The sequence below is a fragment of the Giraffa tippelskirchi genome, chromosome X, assembly GCF_054371585.1.
Source record: "Giraffa tippelskirchi isolate mGirTip1 chromosome X, T2T-mGirTip1v1.2.pri, whole genome shotgun sequence".
Classification (NCBI taxonomy): domain Eukaryota; kingdom Metazoa; phylum Chordata; class Mammalia; order Artiodactyla; family Giraffidae; genus Giraffa; species Giraffa tippelskirchi.
In genome coordinates, this window is record NC_137289.1 from 38,646,875 (window position 1) to 38,666,249 (window position 19,375).

The 19,375-nt window shown below is 47.9% G+C and overlaps 1 long non-coding RNA gene across 2 annotated transcripts in view; it reads right to left on the bottom strand.

Moving 5' to 3' along the window:
• Positions 1-10,109: 10,109 nt before the first annotated feature.
• LOC145536444 (uncharacterized) overlaps positions 10,110-19,375 on the bottom strand; it is a 33,967-nt gene continuing 24,701 nt past the window's right edge. Inside the window, exons 4-7 of one of the 2 annotated variants that reach the window (XR_014075853.1) lie at positions 12,387-12,543; positions 11,229-11,313; positions 11,095-11,139; positions 10,110-10,707 (exon numbers count right to left, since the gene is read on the bottom strand). This is a non-coding gene — a long non-coding RNA (uncharacterized LOC145536444). The remainder of the gene's footprint in view (positions 10,708-11,094; positions 11,140-11,228; positions 11,314-12,386; positions 12,544-19,375) is intronic. The other variant, XR_014075854.1, reaches the window with a different exon arrangement.

A 19,375-nucleotide genomic window follows, 5' to 3' on the forward strand; every position in this document is an offset into this window, starting at 1 on the left:
TTCAAGAGAAGAGAGATCTTAAGACACTTGTTTTCGTATGTCTGGTACTGTACCTGATGAATATTTTTCTATTTAATATGTTATCATTAGTAAAATGTACATTCTGCTTACTTTCAACACTGATTTAAATCTGGATTGGCATCACTGACTCAATGGACAGATCTTTCAGCAGGCTCCGGGAGATGGAGAAGGACAGGAAAGCCTGACATGCATGGGTCGCAAAAAATTAGACACGACTGAGTGACTGAAATGATCCTATTAAGCACAGTCATTACAAAGTTTACAAAATAATATGTAGTCCTCAAATAAGACCCGATGACAACATTTGTCACAGTTCTTTTGTCCTAAATTCACCTGGTAATTTGCTGTAGCCATCAGTGTTTGGTAATTTGCTTTCTACGGAAGAATGATAAATTGCACATAATTTAATGACTGAATGTGGTTTGGGAGTGAGCTATTCTCTCAGATAGTTACCCTCTACAGAAATGGGACTTTAGGTGCTACTGTTAATGAATACCCATGTACCCAGTATAGTTAGGCCAAGCGATATCAGAACATTGGAGCTTAATGCAGAGAGAATTTTATTGCAGGGCCATGAAAGGAGATGGGTGGCATATGGCTTTGAAAATCCTGAACTCCCCAAGAGATTTCAGCCAAATGCACTTCAGGGAGAGGGGAGGGAGGGGTGTGATTAACTGTTGCAAACGTCTCCCTGTCAGATCCTCTGTTACTGAAATAAGGTCACGGTGAGGTAACAGTGTTCATGAAAGCCTGTAGTGAAACAAGTATGATTCCCTATGCTGAAAGAAAAGCTTCCAAGCTTGACTTTCACGCTCCAAGATCCTGTTTAGGAGGAGGGGGTGTCACTCGGCAGGCGGGTTATTCTGAGTAGGAGCATTCATCCAGCACCCAGACTTGATCCTCCAACAGGTAGCCAGTCCCAGCTGAAGAGGCAGCTCTCAGTTCTCTGTGCCCTCCTCTTACCAAGGTCCCCATACCTTGCCCAGCCATCTTCAATGAGGGAGCCAGGTGTCCAGCATGCAGCTGGCCCTCAGTCTTCTCAGTCTACCCAGTGGTCGGGGGCTGGGTCCTGTAGACTGACTCATGCAGAAGCCAAAACTGTTTGGTCATGGAGGTGGGGATGGGAGAGCTTGACTATTGCTCTGAACTTGGGGCCAGACCAGTGAGTGGCTCTAGCAAGCGGCTCTGGGCCACTGCAAGACACACCCTTTAGCCTGTCCCTTGGCTTGCTACCCAGCCCGAGGCCAGAGGACCTGGAGGGCCCTGGGCAAAGCCTGAAATATATCATTAACTAAACTCTCTGAGAGGCTGACTCTGGTGGAGCTGGATTTCGAACTTCACTAATGGACATGAGCTAAGTGTGCAGCTCCATATACCTCCTGCCCTCTTACAGCATCTTCTTTGGTGAGACTATTCAACGCATGACTAAAGTTGGTACCTTGGACCATCATGGTCCATTCCCACTAACCCTTGATAACCACATTCAACTCTCCGTTTCTATAACTCAGGTATTTTAACTAACAATATCATGTGATGATCAAGTTTTTGTCTTCCTCTAACTGAAATATTTTATTAGCGGAATGTCCCTAAAGACATATGTATTGCAAATGGGGGAACCATTTATTTATTCACTGCTGGATGTCTAGTTGCATTGTAATATTTTTAAATCAATCAACACATTTTTATTTGAGTATAGTTACTTTACAGTGTTGTGTTAGTTTCTCCTGTACATCAGTGTGAATCAATTATAGGCTTACATAGATCTCTTCATGTTGGATTGTCTTCCCATTTGTGTCACCACAGAGCACTGAGTAGAGTTCCTTGTGCTTTTCTTTCTGATTTTGTTAGTAAGTTAATTTGATTTCTTTATTTTAACTGGAGGATGATTACTCTACAGCATTGTGGCGGTTTTTGCCATACATCAACCTTAGTGAGCCATAGGTACACATGTGTCCAACACATCCTTAAGCCCACCCCACATCCCTCCCCATCCTATTCCTCTGGGTTCTTCTAGATCACTGGCTTTGGATGCCCCGCTTCATGCATATGTACACCTGAAGGATGATTTTCCTGCATGAAATATGTACTTTTCTATGTTTCACAGATGAAAATATGGGTGCAGAGTTTTCTACATGAAATACGAAATCTGCATTTCCCTTTTGAAAATCTAGTTGTATATTTTTGGTCATGATACATGGCTTATGGGATGTTACACCTCTGGATGTCTGTGCACACTTTTTCCTACATGAATATGGAATTCTGTATATCTCACATAGGACAATTTGAGCATACATTTTCCTGCTTGAAGTATGGAATTTTATATATTTTCTATATGAAAATCTCCATTAAGATCTTGTGACATGAAGGAAGTATGTTCTCCATAGCTCAAATATGAAAGCATGCTGCAAATTTTCACTCATGAAATAGAAACTTCGTACATTTCAAAAATGAAAATTGAGGTACAGATGATCTTACCTGAAATTTGTTATATTTTATACTTCACACAAAGACTTTTGGACGCAGGTTTCCTTTGTTTACATATGCAATACTCTATTATTTCACATATGAATATATGAGTGCTGTTAGTTCAGTTCAGTCGCTTAGTCGTGTCCGACTCTTTGGACATCAGGGATCAGTGAGAGGCGGCCTCCGGTCTGAGAGAGGAAATACGTCACGGAAAGACATTACTGAGCAGTGAGAGGCGGCGCCCTCTCCTAGAGAGGAAAGACGCCGCGAAGCCATGAGAGACGGTATCCGGTCCTAGAGAGGACCACCTCAGGGAACAGTGAGAGGCAGCGTGCGGTCCTAGAGAGGAAAGATATTACGGAAAGACGTCACGGAGCAGTGAGAGGCGGCGTCCGGTCCTAGAGAGGAAAACCTCAGGGATCAGTGAGAGGTGGCGTGCAGTCCTAGAGAGGAAAGATGTCACGGAAACACGTCACGGAACTGTGAGAGGCGGCGTCATACCTGTTTAATTTTCTGTCTTACAGTCTTGTTCATAGATCAAAGCTATTAAAAATTGAAAATGACATTTGAAATGGTCATCAGTCTTAAAATTCCTTGTGAGTTTATTCATTGGCAGTTTATAAAACTGAATGGATTGTGTGTGGCCATACTTTCTTGTTGTCATTCTGTGAATTTGAAGAATGTTTGAAGTTTTTTATGCCTTAAACATTAATACAGATGATGTCCAATATTTATCTGAATAGACTTGCTTTCAATTTGTAGTAGCCTATGCGTATGTCTTTCTTTATGGATTTGGGTAGAACTTGTGTTGGAACACTGAAAAATCTGTTACAGCAACCATGCTGACCTTTTTTCTGAGGGACATCATTAAGATTTTCATTGTCAATGATGAGCATGACATTTGTACTGTCATTTTGCACAATGCCTCGGATCCTATGGAAAAACGTGCTGTTAAGCCTCCTTTTGTGAGGATTGAAACGATCGTAGAACCTGGAATTTGTTGAAATATTTATGGTTTAAATACATCTTGTGTATATAATTACCCAGATTACTGTTGGGTATTAGATTGCAATGTTACAATATGTATGCTATACATGTGTTCCACTGGTATCCATTGGAAATGTGGTGAAGAGATATTTTGGTGGTGCAAGTGATGTAAATGATGTGTTCACAGTGTTTATATTCCTGTTATGCGAGTAATGGGTCTTGGATCCAGGTTTGAAATATGACTCCCTCGTCTTTTGTTATGCATGTGAAGTGCCAAAATTGAAGATGATGCAGGTACATACTTCAAAAGGTAAGTCTAGGGTTGAGGGTGTGAGTAGGGTGTAAGTAAGGGTGTGGGTTAGGTTTAGCGTGTGGGATAGGGTACCGGGTTAGGGTTAGGGTTAGAATGTTGGGTTAGGGTTAGGTTGTCGGTTTAGGGTTAGGGTGTCGGATTAGGGTGTCGGGTTAGGGAGTCTGCTTAGGGTGTTGTGTGTCGGATTAGGGTGATGGGTTAGGGTGTTGGGTTAGGGTTAGGGTGTCGGGTTATGTTGTCGGGTTAGGGTTAGGGTGTCAGGTTAGGGCTAGGGTGTCAGGTTAGGGTTAGGGTGTCAGGTTAGGGTTAGGGTGTCAGGTTAGGGTGTCAGGTTAGGGTTAGAGTGTTGGGTTAGGGTGTCGGTTTAGGGTTAGGTTGGTGGGTTAGGGTGTCGGCTTAGGATGTCAGGTTAGGGTTAGGGTGTTGGGTTAGAGTGTTGGGTTAGGGTTCGGGGTTTGGGTTAGGGTTAGGGTGTCGGGATAGGGTTAGGGTATCGGGTTATGGTGTTGGGTTAGGGTTAGAGTTTTGGGTGAGGGTGTCAGTTTAGGGGGTCGGGTTAGGTTTAGGGTGCTCGGTTAGGGTTAGGGTGTCAGGTTACGGTGTCGGGTTAGGGTTTGTGAGTCCAGTGAGGGTGTCGGATTAGGGTGTCAGGTGTCAGGTTAGGGGGTCGGGTTAGGGTGTTGGGTTAGGGTTAGGGTGTCGGGTTAGGGTGTCGGGGTAGGGTTAGGGTGTCGGCTTATGGGTAGGGTTAGGGTGTCAGGTTAGAGTGTTGGATTAGGGTTAGGGACTTGGTTTAGGGTAAGAGTGTCAGGTTAGGGTGTCAGGTGTTGGGTGAGGGTGAGGGTGTCGATTTAGGGTTAGAGTTAGGGTGTCGGGTTAGTGATAGGGTGTCGGGTTAGGGTGTTGGGTTAGGGTGAGGGTGCCAGGTGAGGGTGTCGAGTTAGGGTGTCGGTTGTCAGGTCAGAGTGTAGGCTTAGGTTAGAGTGTCGGGTTAGGGTTAGGGTGTCAGGTGAGGGGGTCGGGTTAGGGTGTCGAAGTAGGCTTAGGGTGTTGGGTTAGGGATAGGGTGTCGGGTTAGGACGTTGGGTTAGGGTTAGGGTGTCGGGTTAGGGTCTCAGGTGAGAGTGTCGAGTGAGGGTTAGGGTGTTGGGTTAGGGTTAGGGTTAGTGTTAGGGTGCTGTTATTTCTGCACTAAATGTATGTAATTCTCTATAGCTCACATTTGAAAATCTAGGCACAGATTGTCCTGCATGATATACAGAATACACTCTAAGAAAATTTGGAAAAAGATTTCCCAATGGAAATATTGACTTCTTTATGTTACATTTATGAATATCTGTGAGCACATTTTCCTACACAATATATGGAATTCTCCATGGTAAACCTTTGAATATATGGACATTCATTGTCCTACATTAAATATTCAATTCTCTCTACAACACATAGGAAAATATTAGCCTGGCTTTTGTGGGCATAGATTTTCAAATGTGGAATACACAATTCTGTATGTTTCACGCATGGCAATCAGTGTGCAGATTTTCTTACATAAAATATGGAATCACATACATTTTGCACATGATAATTGGAACAAAGACTTTTCTGCTATATTGACATATGAGATGCTGTATATTTCATATATGAAAATCTTAATTAAGATTTTCTGATATAAGTATGTAATTTTCTATATTTCATGTTATAGAAATCAGGGAACCAATTTTCCTACATGAATTAGGACACCTCTACATTTCACAAATAGAAATCTGTGAACAGATTTTCAGGCATGTCCCATGAGATTTTTCACATTTAGTATAAGAAAATCTCGGCCCAGACATTTGTACAAAAAATACAGAAATCTTTATGCGTCATATATGAAAATATGAGTGCCAATATTCCCATAGGAAATATGGAATTCTCTATATATCATCTTTCAACTAGGGCCGTCCATTTTCTACATAAATATGAAATATCTATGTATCACATATAAACAGCTCTGCTCAAACTTTACTAGAGGAAGTATTGAACATTATGTGTATCACATAGGAAAACCTGGGTGCCAGTTTCCCCACATGCAGTCAGGAATTCTGTATATTTAAGGTATCTTTCAAATTCTGCATACCAATTTTACTACACAAAATATGGAACCCTGTATAATTCAGATATGAAAATCATTGTGACATTTTTACTCTATTAAAAATAGATTCTCTGTATGTTACACATGACAATCTCAATGATGGTTTTACTATATGAAAGGTTGAATTTTTTGTATTTCAATTTATTAAAATCTGTATCCAGAGTTTTTTACATGAAATATGGAATTCTCTATACTTCCTATATGAAAACCTAGGTGGTGATTTTCTTACAGTAAATATGGGATACTCTACATTTCACACATGAAAATCTAGGCATTGGTTTTCTTAAGATACGGAGATCCAATATAGTATTGGTATTGCCCCTGTTTCACAAGGGAAAATATCGGCACCACTGTTTCTTCATGAAATGTGGAATTCTTTGCATTTCTCATACATATATCAAGACAACGATTTTCTGTCATGAAATATGGAATTCTGTATATTTCCTATAACAAAAACTAGGCACGAATGCTCCTTCATGGAAGTTGGACTTTGGTATAGTTCACATTTGAAGATCAGAATGGAGATTTTCTTATAAGAAATATGGAAATCGCTATATTTAGTATGAACCAGTGGTTCTCCAAGTACTGCCACGTGTTACCTGTTTGCATTTTTGTCCCTGTCCCTGGCGCGTGTGTGTTTGTGTTGCATGTGTGTGTGCATGGGTCCTGCCCACTGCAGACACAGAGATAAAGGTGACAGAACATGAGATGTGGAGCAACCAGAAGAGGAGGCACGAGGCGCTCACAGACTAGGGGAGACAGGTCCATGCATCTCTGTGATGCCCCTGTCCAGGACAGGAATGAGGAAAGGATGACAGGTGACAACTGTGGACAGTGACTCTGCAAATCTGCAGTTACATCAAGAGTCATAAACAAGCTCACAATTCCTGCTGTGATGTGTGTTTGTATCAGTAAGCAGTGGTGGGGGATTTGAAGAGTCACCCAGAGGAAATAAATCAAGTGATGTGGGGATTTAAAACCAACGTTTGTGGACCCCTCAGTCTCTGATTCATTGGCTATCCTGTGGAAATGCTGGACGAGGTTAGGGCAAGACCCCCGATTTTGAGGAGGCCAGGTTTCCTTCGGAGAAAGGAAGTGACTGGAAGGAGGAGGATTGGAATGAGAGCCGGGCTCACTGCAGATTGTTCCACAATTGTGAGAAGGCGATCTGGGCAAGTCCTAGGCTAGTGCTGCCTAGGATCAGCCTGTCAGCCAGCACACTCCCTCTCCAAGTGTGTTCCATATTGGCACCATGCGAGACAAATGACATGCTAATGTAGGCTCTCAGAGTGAATCCCCAGGCACCCTAGGAGAGCCTGGGTGTGAGCATGCAATCCGTCCGGGCACTTCCAGCTACCTGGCAGTGCAGAAAGGTGAGGAAAGCGCAGGTGGGCAGTGTGTGTGAGTGCCCCTCTGCCAGTGTCTGCCTGTGAGGGAGGGAACAGGGATGAAGCAAGGACGGCAGGCTGTTTGCATGCAGGGACCCTGGGACAGTGAGAGACAGGTACCTGTTCAGAGCCTGCTGTATTTAGGCTCCAGGCATTAGTGAATAGCACTCATGAGGAAGACACCACATTGCTCGTTTAAAAATGTCCTGACGTGAATTCCTTCCTTTTTCCGAGTGTGCTGCTGCACCCTGGATCCCTTGCCGAAAGGATAGGCAGGCAGAAAGCACCAGTGGGAAGTCAGTGACGATGGAAAGGAGCCAAGAAACAGAATGGGGTGGATTTCCAGGCACAGAAGAGGGGGCGGGGCTACAGCCCCTTGGATCTTTCTGTCCTTCTCAAGTGTAGCAGCATTCTTTCCCAAAAATGACCAGAGGCATGAGCACACCTTGCTTTGTATGTAAGCTTTGGTTGACTGACGGGACTCCAGCATAAGCAGCTGCTACCTGCAGACTTTGCCAGTTGAAAACATCACTCTTTATTCTCTTCCCAGAACGCTTGGATATCAGGACTATGCAAAGGATGGCTTCAGTTGCTCCTTTGCTGCTCCCGACCCCACAGGGCTGGGGAGACAGGGTAGGCTGCGGTGTGTTCTCAACCCGGAGGCTGAACGAGAACAGCACCATTTTGAAAGGGCCTGTATACGCTAAATGGGCAGACTTCAATGCCTCTGGCACCGGTGAGTAATGGCCCTTAATGGAGAGATGTCCTTAGTGTCTCACTGACTGGCATTTAAGCACATTTCATGGAGCTCCCTCATGCCAGCTAGAGCATGCCCCGTTTCTCCCCCTGTCCAAAGTGTGGCCAAGCCACCGTAGTCCTGTGCAGTGTTCATGTCCACCATGCGAGGGAGGGAGGGACGCCTGTCTCCTTGTGTGGTTCAGCAGAGATCGCCTGTGTTTGCCTCTAAGTTTGAGAAAGCATTCCCCAGCTATGTGAACTGACAAAGTCAGATCTCCCGTGGGTGCAACTCACACAGGAGGAGAGCTTAGGCTTTATGCCTAGGTTAAGTGTCTTTTATGAGTGCCGGTGTCCGGAGAGTGGCAGAGGGCAACAGCACCAGTCAGAGAGACAGAGACACACAGACACAAGCCCCTACTACACACGGAGAAAGATGGACAGAGAAACAGTGCGTGCCAGAAGCAGAGACAGAGACACAAAGAGCTCTGTACCCTGTGGCTCTGGGGTCCCTTAGCAATGGAGCTCAACTGTATCAAACTGAGTTTGTACCCACTCTCCTATCATCCAGACCACATCGGGTTCTTTGCTCTTTGGAGGAAACTATCCAGCCACATTGACCCCCTGCGTTTCATGGGACACCTTGGGAGAGCACCCTGAGGTTAAAGGTCCTGTGGGACACAGGAGTGTCTTTTTCGGATATGGAAGTGGGAATTCATGGTTTGAATTTCTGGAGGCCCTGGAAATGGCAGCTCGCAACTGGGTTTTGCCAGATGGAAGACAGGTAGTATGCCTGGAGGCGGGCACTCAGAGAAGTAGAGGCATCACATGGCTCGCTGGAGCCCCGGAAGCCAGGAAAAGTGGGTGAGGTGGGCCCGAGGCGACTCCCTTTGGGCTAGGGGCCTGTCCGGGGAGCGTGACGCCCACTACTCCCTCTGCCAATGGCTGAGACTGGGCCAAGCAGCCTGGGAGTGGTTCACAGCTCCAGCAGCCTAGGGGCCATTAGCCTGGGCAATCCGGCCGGCCTGCGCACCTTGCTCCAGGTGGTCCCCCACCACATTGTTCAGTCTCAGGGCACCCCCAGAAGGAGGCAGCTATGGCCACTGGGTGACGGCAGCATTTGCATCGGCTGTGCGGGCCGTCTGCTGTGCTGTCATCTCCAACCCCTTCACAGCTGCACCAGCTCGAGCCACAGCCAGGGCCACGTCCAGAGTGAGACGCTGCCAGAGGATGGAGGGAGCACCCTGGGACTCTGGATCTTCTTAGCTGGGAGGCCAAGGTTTCAGGGGATGGAGGCCCTGGGACGTGCTCTTGTGGTGGGGGCATAGGGGACCTTGCAGGCACCAGGTGGCGTACCAAGCAAGGAGGCGGCTCTCTTCAGTGTGGGGGTGAAGAAAGGAAGGTGAGGGCCTGGAAGAGTGAGAGATGCTGGGGATTGTGCAAGAGGTCAGGATGCTGGTGGAAGAAGACACCACGGAGGAGGTGGAGGTGGTGGCGGATATGGAGCTGGAGCAGTTGTCCTCACAGGAGCCAGAGGAGAAGCCGGAAGAGCAGAGGCAGGAATGTGCAAGGCCGGGAGCCCCGAGGGATCTACTGGCCCAGGCTGGAGTGGCTGGAGTCACTGGCAGCCCTTCAGACAGTGAGTTTAGCTCTGGGAATGTGAAAGACCACAGGGCCTACATTCTTATCAGGTGGAACAACCGTCAGAGGAGGAAGTGTCACTTGGTTCAGAGATATGCCATCATCCAGGGCATCGCAGGCTTCTGGGCCCAAGCCCTATCCTGACTGCTGCTCCTCAGAGTCAGCTGCTCAGGAGGAGGAGAAGGACCAGCAGCAGGAATAGAGGTGGGAACAAGGGCACAGGCAAGGTGAAGGGTGGCCGCGGGAAATGGGTGCTGGGGTGTGGAGGTCCAAGAATATGGCTGGAGCAGAATTCGGGCATGGCCAAGACACCTGTAGGTGTCTGAGCCATGACTTTGGGTGACTCCTTTTGGCCTGCATCTAAAGAGGAGCAGTACCCGGGGGTGGGGATTCTATATCAGGAGTGACCAGAAACATTAGGCCAGAGTAGCATTCCCAGAAAGTTATTATTGTATTTGTGGATAATCCCAGGCAATAACAGAGACAGCGCGAGCCCCTCAACCCATCCCGGTCAATCAGAGCCCCTGTAGTTGATCCCACTCGTGCAGTGCAGAAGCAGGAGGTTGTCCACACCCAAGGTGGAGCTGGAAGGGGCTGCTGTCTGGTACGCTGTGAGTGCCAGACGACTCCAGACACACTCTTGTGAAGACAGGGAGAAGGTGGGAGACCCAGGGCTTTCTTGTTAAACACAGATACCCACACACTCACCCGCAAACAAGGTGTTGCAATGGGAATGCCGTTCCTGACGTTTTAAGCAGTGACATGCCACTACTCAGCAGACACCAGCCAGTCAGAGATCAGAAGTGGTCAGAAACAGACCCTCCCTTGGCGAACGCAGACAACTTCATACGCCGAAGACCACAGGGGACTGAGAGCCGTGAACATGTCTGATGTAACGGCACTGCCTGGGGACATTGGTGGGGCGGACAGGCAAGCGTTGAGTGCCCAGAGTGCTTCCAGATGCCAGTTCCAGTGTCCCTGTGAAAGGTGGTTGCTGAGCCATGAAAGACGCTGGGATTCTTGGCCTGAGGAGGAGAGAAATTCAATCCGGGGCCAGTGACAAGGTTTCATCACTTAGAGCTTCTGTGTAATCAAGTTTTATTAAAGTATAAAAGAGATAAAGATTCTGACATAGATATCAGAAGGGGGCAGAAAGAGTGCCTCCCTGCTAGTCTTTAGCAGGAAGGTATATACCGAAGAGCAGGTTGCTGATTAGAGAAAGGAAATGTCTCAACACTCAGAGAGTGGCACCCGGCCCCTTACCCACAACATGTATCTTGAGATAACATTGGCACAAGGTGAGTCATCCTGGGCCATAAAAGGATTGACATGAATCTTGAAGAAAGGCAGGTTTCAAAGCAAATAGTCTTATTAACACAGATTAGGAGAACAATTGTATGAGTAAAACGTACTGGTTTGTTGAGGCATTCTCCCTTCTGAGTCCTAGGCGGAACCAACTTGAAGAAAGACAAGAGTCTAGGATAAATACATAGTTCATTAACTTAGCTTAAGAAAAACATTTCCATAAGAAAAACTCATTGGTTACCTCAAGGTTTGAGAAAAGTTAAGTTCAGGTGGAACCAGGTGTCGTCATGGCAACACAGAATTTTAAAGGAAACCTCCTTTTAATTCTGTAGAGAGAAGGGGAAAAAAATCTGACACTTGTAGTTTGTATCCTTCTGCCGCTTAAGAGAGAGAGAAAAAACGTCTGACACTTGCAGCGAATTTCCTCCGTTTGCGGGCCCATAGCCTTCCTGCCCCTTACCCTCTCACTTGTTCCTTCCCAGACTAGCCCTGTTGCTTGTGGCTCTACCTGACCAGGCATGTGGCATGACTGCCTCCTTGACCTGCAGCGGATTGTGAACAACCGCCAAATATCCGTCATGATCAGTGAAAAACATGAAGTCTTGCTTAGCTACATGATTGATTTGAAGGTCAGTGAGGGAGAATGAGGACAGGTGGGTAGGGGAGCTGGCCAGGGAAGTAGGGGATCATCTTATGCGGTGTGAGCACTTGGAGTGGAGAAGAGAAGCTGATGATGCCTGCCCCGCAGGCAAGCTGCGGACCCTAGAAACTTGCACATTTCCCCTCCTCCTGGTTCTGGCAGGTGCAGGAACTGAGGCATCCCTGGTCCCGCTGCACACTCCTAAGTTTCTTTTCAGAAAAAACCCTAGTTCAGGAACACAGTGATCATTAAGGAGGACTACCTTGTCATCACTGGTACAACCTGCCTCCCAGGGAGGTGAGGGTGGGTGGGGAAGGGAGTGGTTGCACCTCCTGCACGACCTTCCCTGCTTCCCCTGTCTTCCTCCAGGATATACGCCATGTCATTCCACTCTAGTCCACTAGTTCTGGGTTTATAAACGGGGAGCTCCAAGCCCCAGGCTTGAACCAGCAGCCTTAACTTCCTCAACTGGCTGTTGGATCACAATAGTCCAGGATCAAACAGGATTGCTGAGATGAGGTTGCTCTGGGTCTCTGCAGAATTGGCAATTTGTGTTGAGTTCTTCACTGTTCACGAAGGGTTCGGGTCCTGGTGAGCCCCATGCTGGTGAGCCCCCCTGGTGTTGCTAGCAGATAATCAGCGAAGACCTGTGGGTCGACCTCCTGCAGTATTTCCCAGGGAGGTAGATCCTGCCATGAAAGGTTACTGACAGAAACACAGGTTGTGAGGGGATCAAAGGTGGGCCCTGAAGGGACATACATGTAGAGGCTGGGACACTCTCCTTTCCCAAATGGGGATGCTCAGGCTCATGCAGGCTGGATGTGGAGCCTGGATTCAGGTCATACTGGTAGCAAGTGACTGGTAGCTGGGACTGGAACCTTGGGGACTTCGTGTGTCCAAGTCTCACTTGAAGAAGCTGTGATTACAAGATGAGAGAGTGCTAGGTGATTCTGATAGAGGCAGGGTGAATCAAGCACCTTTATCAGAATCATCTTTCCCCAGGTTGAGCCACCCCCAGGCCTCCTGCTGCTCACTGAGTTTGAGATTCCCCTGGGCCCCTAAGTCCTGACCTTCCTCCTGGGAAGCACCACCACGTGGAATGGGTTTCCCTCCTGTGTCCTTTTGCATTTTTGTGCTGACTTTGGGGTCTTCTGTCAATTTCCACATCCACTGATGGGCCTCTCAGCACCACCACCACAAAGCCAGAAACAACTTAAAGCTGGCTGGTGATACTACTGAACATCTGGGGAAGAAATGGACAGGGATCCCAAAAGGGCAGGACACGGTGCCTACTGACGCCATCTCCCATATTGCGGGACAATGGCATCCTCAGCTACTGAAACACCTGTGTTCCCTGTTTGTGTTTGTGTCACTGTTCCTTCCTCGTTTGTGTTTAAACGGGTGTGCTTATGTCGCCTGTGTTTGCGTGTCTTTCTGTGTGTGTGCATGTGTCTGGCCCACATCAGACGCAGAGATTAAGGTGACAGAACATGAGACTTGGAGGAACAAGAAGAGGAGGTATGAGGCATCCACAGGCTGGGGGAGACTGGTCAGTGTATCTCTGTGGTGCCCCTGTCCAAAAGAGGAATGAGGAAAGCATGGTCAGTGACATCTGCGGACACTGGTTCCACAAATGTACAGTTACATCAAGAGACATAAACAAGCTCACAGTTTCTGCTGTGTTGACCCCTTTTTTACTACCAGCCTTTTCCCATGACTGATCTCCTTAACTGGAAACAGCACACCCCCTCATACTCTGAAAAGCCCCAAGTGGTGATTGGTCTCTTAGAATCCATCTTCCAGACGCACCGCCCCACCTGGGGAGACTGCCTGCAGTATCTCCTCACCCTATTCAATACAGAGGAAGGCCAATGAGTCATGACAAAGGCTAGAAAATGGCTCCAGGCCAATGCCCCAGGGGGCCAATTAGATGGGGAGAACTGGGCTTGGGAGAACTTCCCAGAGGAAGAGCCTTGCTGCTACCCCAATACTGAGGGGGGAAGAAACCAGTTGGAGAGATATGGACAGTTCCTCTCTCCTACAGGGGATAAAAGATGGGGCTACGAAGCCTGCTAACATGGCTAAGACCACTGAGGTGCGACATGAACCGGATGAAAGTCTGGCCGATTGCTGCAAAGGGCTGTGTGAGGCCTTCTGGGTTTTCACACCTTTTGATCCTGAAACCCCCGAAAATCAACGGATGATAAATTCACCCTTTGATGGACAGGCCCAATCGGGTATCTAATAAAAAATTACATAAGTTAGAAGGGTTTGCAGGTAAAAATGCCACAGAACTGCTTTGCCAACAAAGTCTTTGTCAATCACAACTAAACAGCAAAAAGTGGATGAAGCAAAAAGTCACATTCTTGGCAGCTGCCCTGTCAAAATGTGCACCCCCGGTGGGACCACACCATAAGGAAAGGGGCTCAGAACCGAAAAGGACAATTCCCCTCAGCCACGGTCAGTGTGCCTACTGCAAGGAAAAGGGACACTGGAAAAATGAGCGCCCCAGTCGCCCTGAGAAGAAAAGCAAAGCAGCAGGCCCACCGAACCGGTATCAACCTGAGCCACCGAGCACTAATCTGATCGGGCTAGCTCAAGCAGAATCCAACTTGAGGGGACTGGACTCTCTCCAACTGGGTCCCTGAGAGCCCATGGTCAGAATTCAAGTAGGGGCCATCCAATGGGCTTTATAGTGGACACTGGCGCTGAGCATTCCATGGTCACTCAGGAGATAGTCCCCTTATCAGAAAAAGAAACTACCATCAATGGGGGCACAGGCACCCACACCCACAGGCACCCAGACATGCAGGCCGTTTTGCAGTCTTTGACAACGCCGACTGGGGGGCCATGAGGTAGAGCACGAATTCCTGTACCTGTCCGACTGCCCTATTCCCTTCATGGGAAGAGAACTGCTTGCTAAGTTGGGGGCCCAGATTTCCTTGTCTGCTGATGGGTAACCTCACCTAAAGCTAGCAGGCCCACCCTCCTCCTGGATTATGACTCTTGCTGTAAGGTGAGAAGAAGAATGGCGCCTGTATCCCTCCCTTCCAGAAGAAGGGACCATTCCTCTTGAATCAGAGACTGAGTACCCACCACTTTGGGCTGAGGAAAAGGCTCCGGGCCTGGCAAAACCCCTTGCTCCCATCCTGATTGATATGAAACGAGGAGCTCAGCCTGTAAAACTACAACAGTATCCGATTCCCAGGTAAGCGTGGCAGGGCATCCAGCCTCATTTAGACAGACTACTCCAACACGGACTTCTGATGAAATGCCAATCACCCTGGAACACCCCACTACTACCCATGAAGAAGCCAGGGACTCGTGACTAACATCCGGTTCAGGACTTAAGACCTGGAAACGAGGCAACAATTACTCTGCACCCGGCAATGCCTAAACCGTACACCCTACTAGGACTGAACACTTCCACAGCTGAACGGTTTACTTGCTCGCACTTAAAAGATGCCTTCTTCTGCCTCCAGCTTGCACCTGTCAGCCAAACACTATTTGCCCCTGAATGGGAAAACCCACACATGGGAAACAAGGTACAGCTCTCATGGACGAGGCTTCCTCAGGGTTTCAAGAGCTCCACTACTCTCTTCAGCGGAGCTTTGTCCACTGACTTCGTGAAATTTCCTCGACAGGAGTTACACTGTGTCCTGCTGAAACAGGTCATTGAGCACAACACAGGCTCGATGCCTAGAAAGAACAAAGGCCCTCGTCTTCTTGTTAATGGAAGCTGGGTATGGGGTATCAAAGAAAAATGCACACATCTGGAAAAGACACGTCAGACATCTAGGTTTTAACATCATCTGGGGCCAGCGAATGCTGGGAACTGAAAGGAAAGGAGCAGTTTGTGCTAACGCTACCCCTACCACTCGCCAGAGGGCCCATGAGCTCCCGGAAGCAGGAGGATTCTGCCGGATATGGATGCCTGGATGTTCAGACCTGGCCAGACCCCTATATGAGGCACTGAAAGAAGAAAAGGCTCCCCTTAAATGGAAGCCAAGAGGCGGCATTTCAAACAATTAAGGCCAATGTCTTCGATGTCTCAGCCCTAGAGCTTCCCAACGTAACCAGAGAGTTCAATCTGTGTTCACCAAAAGTACAAAATGGCCTTTGGAGTCTTGACCCAAACTTCAGGCCTTGGCAAAGGCCGGTGGCCTACTTGTCTAAATAGATGGCTACCCTACCTCCGAGCAGTAGCAGCCACTACCTTGATAGTCAGGGAGGCTGACAAATTAACGTTGCGGAAAAACCTAAATGTTAAGGTCACACACTCAGTTGTAACCCTGATGGATAGCAGAGGCCACCATTGGCTCACACATGCACGGATGACTCAGTATCAAGGGTTCCTATGTGAACATCCACGGGTAAAGGTGGAAGTTGTACGAACTCTAAAACCAGCTATCTTCCTACCAAAAGAAGCAGGGCCCTTGGAACACGATTGCTTGGAATTACTAGATCGAGTGTTTTCTAATAGACCAGAGCTGACAGACAAGCCACTCCACAACCCAGACCTGGTCGTATATACTGATGGTAGCAGCTTAATGGAAAACAGAAAGAAGATGGCTGGGTATGCTGTGGTGTCAGACTCTGAAGTGGAGGAAGGAGAGGTGCTTCCTCAAGGATGGTCAGCACAGAAAGTGGAGTTATGGGCATTAATCAGGGCACTGGAACTCAGCTGAGAGCAGCGAGTCAATACTTATACAGACTTGCAGTATGCTTCTGCTACTCTACATGTCCACCGAGCCTTATACAAGCAAACAGGACTCCTTACAGCAGAAGGGAAATGGATCAAAATGCAAGTCGAAATCCTGAAACTTCTGGAAGTAGTATGGGAACCAAAGGAAGTGGCAGTTGTCCACTGCAAAGGCCACCAGAAGGGAGGTGACCCGGAGGCCAAAGGGAACTGTCACGCTGATGCAGCCACCAAGGAGGCTGCCCGGGGGCAGCTGCCAGACAAATCGACAGCCCTGCTAGCCCTGGAGATACCAGCTGGCCCCAGGTACTCTCCCGAGGAGGAAAAATGGATAAAAACGGAAGGGGGAACCAAGGCCAAGATGGGATGGTGGCTCACACAAGACCACGAGTCTATGTTCTGGAACCCCTTGCCTACAAGCTGGTGTACCAGGCAACATGAACTGACCCATATGGGCAAGATTATCTTAGAGATGTTGCTAGGCCCATACTATCTCGTTGCTCACCTCCTCACACTCTGTTCTTCTGTCTCCCAGCGATGTGTAACCTGTTTACAAAATAATGCTCGCCAGGGGCCTAGTAGGTCGGCAGGAACACAACATTGTGGACTATCCCCCTTTGAGGATATGGAAGCAGGTTTCACTGAAATCACTCCAGATCAAGGATTTAGATACCTTGTAGATTTGATCTGCACCTTTTCAGACTGGGTGGAAGCCTTTCCTGCCCAAACTGTAAAAGCAGGACAAGTAACCAAAGCACTCCTGAAAGACATTGGCCCCAGATATCGAATGCCTCTGACCATAGGGTTGGACAATGGACCGGCATTTGTAACTGATGCAGAACAACAGGTGGCAAAGGCCTTGAAAACCCAGTGGAAATTGCATACTGCCTGCCATCCCCAGAGCTCAGGGAAAGTGGAACGCGTGAATCGAACCCTCAAACAAACCCTAGCAAAACTATGCCAGGAGACCAGCTTATCTTGGGTAGGCATGTTGCCTGCGGCGCTCTTAAAGGTGAGGGGTTCACCCGGGGCAGGGATACGGTTTTCGCCATTTGAAATCCTGTATGGACGACCACCCTCGCTAGTCAACTTAAGGGGAGACACCAGAGAACTGGGGAACTTGGACTTATATAGGCAGCTGCAAGGGTTAGGACACACAATCTCTCAAATACATACGTGGATAATTGATAGAATACCCATTTCCTTAGGCAGAACACTACATCCTCCCTAACCAGGGGACCGAGTATGGGTAAGGATTGCAACAAACAGCCTTTAAAATCCATGTGGAAAGGGCCCTATTTTGTAATCTTAACTACCCCCACTGATCTCAAGGTGGCAGGAACAGATGCTTGGACTCATTACTCCAGAGTCAAACCTGCAAGTCCGACTGATAGCCAAGAGAAGTGGGAAATGACCCTTATTCTGGAGGAACCCCTGTGCCTGCCCTTGCGAAGAAGGAAACAAGCACCCCAAAGCCCCGCTGGGGGCCACACTGGGAGCTGGTCCAGAAACACACGGCTGAAGCTGGAGGAACCAATAGGACCTACAAAAGGCAGATGTATTGGTTATTAATTGGCCTGGGACTCCCCCTATTCATCTTATTTGGAATAGGGCTTTCCTCTCTCCCCCAGAGTGGACTTGTATCCAAAAACTCTCTCTCTGCTTTGCCTACTTCTTCATAGTTCTTGTTTTTTGGAATCTCCTCCGACTGTGATCAACTTAAATATGAAAAGAGCATATTTCAGCCTTATAGTTCTGTTATGTTGTAAAGTCCCCTCCTCATCTGAGAGCCAGGATGATTGTTCTGAATGTATGGAGTCTTTCTACCATGAGGGTAAATGGGCCTAAGGATTCACTGACTATACATACAATCCTGTCGCATGTTACAGTTCAGCTTTCGCATGGACTAGGGAAGGGAAGCATTACTGGGAGGGAAAATTGGAGCCCACAGTGTGAAAGGCCTAACGTGCAATGGCACCCCAAGACAGATGGCCTGCTGGACTCGAGAGACTCATTTTGGGATGATAGATGGGGGTGGGGGGAGACCAGGCTAGGAAAGAAAGAGCCCAAGAGGTGGTCAAATGGTTAAAGGCCCAAGTAACCAAGTCAGACCCATTGGTATCGGTTCCAAAGACGGGGTCCTCTGGACTGTATAACCAGCTTCGAGCTTCCCTCAAAGATGAGTTAGAAATTCCCACTATTGGAAATAATCCTTTTATCCATCTAGCTGAGGAGGTGGCCCTGGAATTAAATGTCACTAGCTGCTGCGTTTGTGGAGGAGCACTGATGTGTAAAACATGGCCCTGGAAGTGTACTGCACTAGATGCCTTTCTGCTACTAAAATGGAATCGAACAACTAGCAGGCAGGCAGGGGGTCCTATTCAGAGTTGGACCCTGTCCAAGGAAACAGTAGGCAAAGAATGCCTAAGCCGAGAAGGGATAAAATATACCTGGGTCGGAGAAACAAAATGCAGAAGAGCTCTGGTCTATAATGGTACCTGTAAGAAACTTCCGTGGTGGCCAGGGGCCCCAAACTGGGATCAGGCTCCCCAATAAGGAGGGAATGGAAATCACACTTGCACTCCCTTCAACTCCACTTCTGGGATTCCAGAGCAAAACTGTACGGGAAATCAACCTGATACTAATCCTTTTCTTGCAATCCCAGGCATTACCCATATTGGAAGCATTTTAACTCCACAAACCCAGACTTATGGCAGCCCTGAGAGGGACTTTTTGGATTTGCGGGAGAAGGGCCTACTCATGATTCCCATCCAGATGCTGAGGAATCTGCACCATGGGAATAATTCAGTCAGGTTTCTTCCTCTTACCCGACTCACCAGGGGACACGCTGGTGTTCCCAATTCGCGACAACCTGAGACATAGAGAAAAATGATTCCTCGAGCTAGGGGGAAAACAAAGTTGGGGCAAAGATGAGTGCCCCCCAACAGATAATCCCGTATTATGGTCCGGCCACGTAGCCACAAGACGGCAGTTGGGGGTACAGGACCCCCATTTACATGCTCAACCGAATAATCCGACTGCGGGC